Source organism: Sapajus apella, unplaced genomic scaffold, assembly GCF_009761245.1.
Source record: "Sapajus apella isolate SASKATOON/1434 unplaced genomic scaffold, GSC_monkey_1.0 scaffold148, whole genome shotgun sequence".
NCBI classification, from domain to species: domain Eukaryota; kingdom Metazoa; phylum Chordata; class Mammalia; order Primates; family Cebidae; genus Sapajus; species Sapajus apella.
In genome coordinates this window covers 1-6,805 of record NW_022437088.1, presented here as the reverse complement: position 1 = coordinate 6,805, position 6,805 = coordinate 1, and the positions used below count along the sequence as shown (strand labels likewise).

The 6,805-nt window shown below is 47.0% G+C and overlaps 1 protein-coding gene across 1 annotated transcript in view; it reads right to left on the bottom strand.

Annotated features, from left to right (window-relative positions):
* LOC116541162 (GON-4-like protein) overlaps positions 1-5,926 on the bottom strand; it is a 15,258-nt gene extending 9,332 nt beyond the window's left edge. Inside the window, exon 1 of the mRNA XM_032265154.1 lies at positions 5,915-5,926. The gene's annotated coding sequence lies outside the window, so the exon portion shown is untranslated. The remainder of the gene's footprint in view (positions 1-5,914) is intronic.
* Positions 5,927-6,805: the final 879 nt, after the last annotated feature.

The following is a 6,805-nucleotide window of genomic DNA, read 5'->3' as shown; positions in this document are numbered from 1 at the left end:
AAAAAAAAAAAAAAAAAAAAAAAACTTGCTTTAACTGCTTAAGGCCTTTTGAGTTTTAGTTTCCCAAGTTAGGGAGTGAATTTTAGCCGCTTGAGTTTCTTTAGTGAGGTGGTATAAAGGGCAAGCTATTTCACCATATCCAGCTACCCACAGTCTACAAAATCCAGTAATGCCTAAGAAAATGCCCTTACCGTTAAAGGAAATGGGCTTAATCCTTTCTTTACCTGGTGCTCTGATACCTTCTGATAATACCAGACCCGGGTACTCTACTGAAGTTTGAAAGAGCTGAGCTTTAGGTTTTGAGACCATATATTCTCCCTTTCAGCTATGAAATTGAGGAGAGCCTTAGTACCTCCCTGAGACCTCCTTGGTTGGGGCTCAAAGAAGAGTGTCTTTACATACTACAAAGTTTCAGCTTGAGGGTGACAAAAACTAGAAAGATCTTTGGACAGGGCCTGTTTTGGCAACTTGCTTCTGCTATCAGGGGCTGCCTGAGTAACGAACCTTTTCTTTTCTTTCTTTTTTTTTAGACTGCGTCTCACTCTGTCACCCAGTCTGGAGTGCAGGGGTGTGATCTTGGCTTACTGCAACCTTTGCCTCTTAGGTTTGAGCGATTCTCCTGCCTCCACCTCCTGAGTAGCTGGGACTACAAGTGCCCACCACCATGCCCAGCTAATTTTTTGTATTTTTTAGTAGAGACGAGGTTTCACCATTTTAGCCAGGATGGTCTTGATCTCCTGACCTTGTGATCTGCCCACCTCGGCCTCCCAACAGGCCTGAGCCACCTTGCCTGGCTAAACCTGTTCTTTATTGAATCGGGAAACAGGGAAGTGTGTTTCACTAAAGCTTCTTTCAGCCTTTCCAAAAAGGCTGAGGGATTTTCATTTGGTTTCTGATTCAACAAGGACAGTTTTAAGTAATTAAGAGTTTTGGTTCTGGTTATTTGCAAGCTTTTAATATGCACATCAGAAAGCGTTTTCTTTTTCAGTCATCTATGGGATCACCGGGGCTCCAACTAGGGTTTTCAAGGGGCATGGTTTCTCTTCCTATTGGGAATGGGGATTCTATCTCTTTTTTACCCTCTTTCCCTTTTTGACTGGGTTTTTCTTTTGACTGGCTATAGGAGACATGCTGTTCATCTCTGAATATCTCTGCTGGCTGTAGGGAGCTGCCTGTTTCTCTGCAACAGTTAGGATTTGGCTTAAAAGCAGCATAGCATCTCTCCATGTAAGATCAAACACTTGGGATAGATTATAGAAAGCCTCTATATATCTATCAGGGTCATCGGAGGACTTGCCTAGGTCCCCCTTCATTTGTCTAAGGTCCTGCAATGATAAGGGAACTTGAACTCTGGTAACACCATGTCCATTTGGCATTTCTTGCAAAGGGAATGGCGGCGTTGGCAGTTTTTGGATAGCGTAGCTGGAGGGGCTGATTCTATGGCTATTGGGGGCCCCGGATAAGGGAGGCAGATAGGGCACAGAGTTGCATTTGAGGGTCCCCCAAGGGTTTGCCTCTCCGACTTTGGAGAGTTATATTCTGTGGGCCTGTCATATACGGCTGCCAAGAGGGAAGGGTTAATTTTACAACACTTACCAAGATCTGGGTTGTCTCACAGGGCAAAAAAATATCTAGTTGTTAGATAGTTTTAAAATTAATGTTTCCCTAAGGAGGCCAGGCCTCCTGTCTGTAAGGTAGCCACACCCTTGTGCAATAGAATATAAGCCATTTTTCCTTGAGAGCCTCATGGTCAAAGGAGTTCCAGTGTTTCAGATGCACTTGAGGAGAGTGTGGACCGCGGATGGTTTGTGACCCATCTGGAAAGAGAAGGGAGACAAGGCTTCCCTCAGTCCCTTTCCCACTTTCAATGTGACCCAGGGTGGAGGGAAAGAGAGAAAGGAGGTCCCCCTTCTCCTCTTCCTCTGCCTCCTCTGGGTCCCAGCTGTCATTATAGATGCCACCCATGGATGCAAGCATGACCTTCACCCATGCATCCGGAGGAGCTAGTCAGTACTAATGTGGTGCATAAAGCCCTAGCTTTCTGCCTTGTTGGTTTCCTAGACCAACTCAGCCCAAAAGGCTCCTGAAGTACCTGAGTCTGTTTAATGGAGAATGTGTCCTACCTAACACTACCTCTGACTTCCCTTGCAATGCCCCAGAGAAACATCAGAATCTCAGAGAATGGGACAGATTGACTTCCAAACATAAAATCCCGTTTTGTTTAAATCCCATCCCAATGTTCTTGGATGCAGAACAGGTGCCTCAAAAGAATGTAAGGATTGAATGGCCGTCCTTCCTTTGAGGGGCCAATACTGAGGTTAAAATCTGTCTTGCAGAACGGCTTCCTCCCAGGCACTGGGAGTGGAATTTTCCTGTCTACAAATAGGGCATTGGGCCTGATCACTGATAATGGGACATACGAGGGAAAATAACTGAGGAACTATAAGCTTTGTACAGTTAACAAGGCGCCCCACCAGACAACAAACAAAAGCCCATTCCATTATGTGGCGCTGTAGGATTAGAAATGCTAGGTAAAAACTGGCTCCAAATTCTAAGAAAAAAGTTCGAAAGAGAGGCTTGGGGTTTAATAGGCCGTCCCCACAGGATGCCTCCCAGCAGAAGAAAAATAACTTGTCTCATAGAAAGGCGGTCTAGTCCTCCTGGACGGTGCTGGCTTCTCACATGGGCAAAGAAACAGCCTAATGAAGTGGGAGGTAGTTGTTTGGGGAGAAATAACCCCTGTCCAACCCACTGAGTGCTGTCATTGAGAGATAAACAGGTCTTCAGATCCAGGTCTTGGAATCCTCCCATTTCAACAAAACCACAGAGATGATTCACTGAATTAGAGTCCTAACAACTAAGTCACCGACTGACTTTATCCAGCGAGATTATATTCCTAAACTGCAGAAACACCCGCAACATCGCATACAAAGAACGGATAGGGAGCGGGCGCGGTGCCTCACACCTGTAATCCCAGCAATTTGGGAGGCTGAGGTGGGTGGATCACCTGAGGTCAGGATTTCTACACCGGCCTGGCCATTATGCTGAAACCCTATCTCTACTACAAATACAGTACAAAATTAACTGGGCATGGTGGTGCATGCCTGTAACCCTCACTACTCAGGAGGCTAGGGCAAGAGAATCGCTTGAACCCAGGGGGTCAGGTTGCAGTGAGCCAAGATCATGTATTTTCAGTAGAGATGGGGTTTCACCATGGTCTCAAACTGCTGGCTTCAGTGATCCGCCTGCCTCGGCCTCCCAAACTGCTGGGGGTATAGGCATGAGCCACTGTGCTCGACCTTTACCAAGTGTTTTGAGGTCTCACTTTGAGCCTTGGGAAAGGAGGGGTGAGGGCCCAGGGAAGGTAGCTGAGGAATGCAGGGGAGAGAGGGGAAAGAGAAAAGGAGTAAAGGAGGGTGTGCGAGGGCCAGGATTCACCCTGACAGCTCAGTGACTGCTTCCTGCCACCCAGGTTCCCACCGTGGCACCTTCCTGCAGGTGGTTTCCATCCCTTATTGATGGCCTGAGAACTTGACTCTATGAAAGGCCCCACACTATTTGTCCGGCATGAGTCCTGGCAACGTTTCTTTTCATCATTTGGCGGGTGGGATGGGGATGCATAGGTTTGCAAGTGACTAGGACCCAAGTCAGGACCTTGTGGAACCCCCCAGAGGTAACTGACAAGTAGCCTCGTTCCCCAACTCCCCCTGCAGGACAGTTGCTTGCAGGACAAGGTCTGGAGAAGGCCAGGGCCCCCAAAGCCACAAAAATGCCCAGGGATGAGGCCCGGCTGGAGATGCCTTGGCTCATCTGACTGTGCCCTTCCAGGGCACACAGGGCAGGGACTCTGGGGGTCTGGCCAGGAGACTGAGCAGGAGAACCAGGGAGGTTATGCAGCAGGCTTCTGCACAGCAAGGCAGATAGTCCTCTTGGAGCCCCCGCCCCAAGTCAGGTCCTCCACCTCTTCTTCCTAAGGACCCTTCATTGCAGCGATTCTTTTACTAGAACTACAAGGTGATAGCACATAGATTTCAGGGCCCTCGTCTGGCCAACCATCTGCAGCTGCCAATGCCCAAGGCAGCCTCCCTCCCTACCGAGACCTGAACTCAGGACCTTACCTTAAGGAGAAGGTGTCCTGTTCTTTCTTTCCCATCAGAACTGCCTGGCCCAGACCCTATCTCTCTCTGGTGACCAGGACAGTCCCCTCATCTGTCACCCAGGTTGGGGAGTGCAGATTCTCCTAAGCTCCCTGCCTCTGTGAGCCTCCAACAGTCTCGTGTGGCTCCAGCTCACACAGGAATATCCGTGGCCCATATTTCCAAAAACCCTTTCCCTCCCACTCTAAGTCCATCCTCTACTGCATGTTCCCCTCACAGAGCAGACACCGTTTTCTTCACATCCTCGGTTTGCCTGCCCATGCCCCAGACTGATCTTTCTTTTATAGAACTGCCTTTCCCTCTTTGGACAGTGTCTTTCTGGTACTGCACATGAAGATGTCCCGCCCTTCCCTGCTCATGGAGAGTGCCTGACCTGAGCTGGGCCATCATATCCAGTGCTTACCTGGAATAGGAGAAGACAGTCAGGGTGGCCAAAGATTACAGAAATCTCTGAAGCTCATCCACTTGAGAGAGAGTCCCGGAAGATATTGGACCTTCATTCCTGCTATGTATATCCAATGTGACTGAACTCTGAATAAAATGTACAAGTCATAATAATGGAGTAATTGGCTCAGCAAACTAGGACACAAACATGTAAGAGGGTGAGGTGTTGAGAGGCGTGTTTGGGGGTGGTGGCGATGAGCAAGTATGTGAGGGAGAGATAGGGCCGAAACTCAGAAAGCAAAGAGGAATCATAGCTACTTAGAGATAAGGAGCTAAATAATTCCTTATATATGATGAAACTCTGGGAGTACACATGGGGACTGCTGTTTTACTAAACAAATTTTCAAGTGTATATAAGCTTGATGAAGTATCCTAAGTCAAAAAAAATTTTTTGCTATATATTTCTGTGTGTATATAAGTATTTACATACACATGTATATTTCTATTCATTGTATTTTGAATATAAATTTGTGTACAGTCATGTTAATCCCTCTTTTCATTTAAGGATTCGAGTTTGATGTCACGCATAAAACATGTCCCCACTATATGACTACAGAAATGTTGGCAAAAGGAAGTTCAGAGGAAATGGTAGGCAAGCACTACCCAGTTTTGGCCAGAAGATGGAGAAAAAAAGAATTCTCACAAAATGTTAAAAATGTGACTTGTTATATCTTCTTTTCATGGTAATTTAGGCAGAAATTAGCAAAATCAGAAATGTACAAATACCTTGATCTGGCAATTCCATTTCCAGGTATCTGCGGAGCGGTAGATGGGGGATGCACGACAGATCTACGTGTCGGTCTGATCCCTGCAGTTGTGTTTGTAATAATACACATTGGAGCAATATCATGGCCATCAGGTAGAGAAGGTTTGAAAAATGATCCACTTGTATCAGGAAGGATGTTTAAAAGATCAAAGCCTGATAGAAATGCTGGAGGCAGTGGCGCTGATGGGAGCTCATGTGTATTGAACAATTACTATGTGACAGGCATTGGGCTCCACGCTTTTCCTGCACAGCTCATTTAAACATTGGACAACCTGAGTATTCTGGTTTAGTGCATTTGACATATAGAAATGCAGGCACAGAAAATTAATGTGTTTCACTTCAAACCCTGGCAGATCAGGTTTCTCCCTCAGAGTCTGTGGCTTCATCAGAGGTGTGACTCAGGTTATGTCATTCTCATTGTAGGAATTTCCAGTGTTCCAAATATGAGCAGCTGAGAAAACAAACTCAAAACCCTAAACACCAGGATAAGTAAGGGAAGATGTTTGTTGGGTGTGGATTAAAAATGGAGTTTTTTGCCCCAAGCAACAAAGAGGCATCTTGCAAAATAGACAAGAGACAAGAAGAAGAGAAGTTTTGTTGTTGTTGTTATTGTTTTATATAAGATGGAGTTTCACCATGATGCCCAGGCTGGTCTTGAACTCCTGACCTCAGGTGATCCACCCACCTCAGCCTCCCAAAGTGCTAGGATTACAGGCGTGAGCCACAGCGCCCGGCCTGAAGAGGTTTTAAGATATATTTGGTCCGGTCGGGCGTGGTGGCTCAAGCCTGTAATCCCAGCACTTTGGGAGGCCGAGGCGGGTGGATCACGAGGTCAAGAGATCGAGACCATCCTGGTCAGCACGGTGAAACCCCATCTCTACTAAAAATGCAAAAAATTAGCTGGGCATGGTGGCACGTGCCTGTAATCCCAGCTACTCAGGAGGCTGAGGCAGGAGAATTGCCTGAACCCAGGAGGTGGAGGTTGCGGTGAGCCGAGATCGCGCCATTGCACTCCAGCCTGGGTAACAAGAGCGAAACTCCGTCCCAAAAAAAAAAAAAAAAAAAAGATGGAAGGTCATGTCAGCTAGAAACATTCATGTGACTGGATGGGCTCGAACCACCGACATTTCAGTCAACATCCGACAGCACCAACCTAGTGGTCCGGAGACACTGCTTGTGAAACAGTGAAAGCTGTTGCTCAAGTGTGTCATTCATCATGTCAGATATTGTCATTTAGTAGTACAGGGAAGTATTCTCTGTTGCCAAGCTCGAGTACCCAGAATCTTCTGTTTTGTTGAATCTTCCTCCCCACCACCAGCCTCTTTAGAAGACTGGGAGCTCTGCAAACATCCAGGCCGAGAGTCCTGTTCTTGTGCATGTTTGGGCATTGATCCAGGCCCACATCTGCGGGAGACTCCTCCACGCACATTCCAGGTGC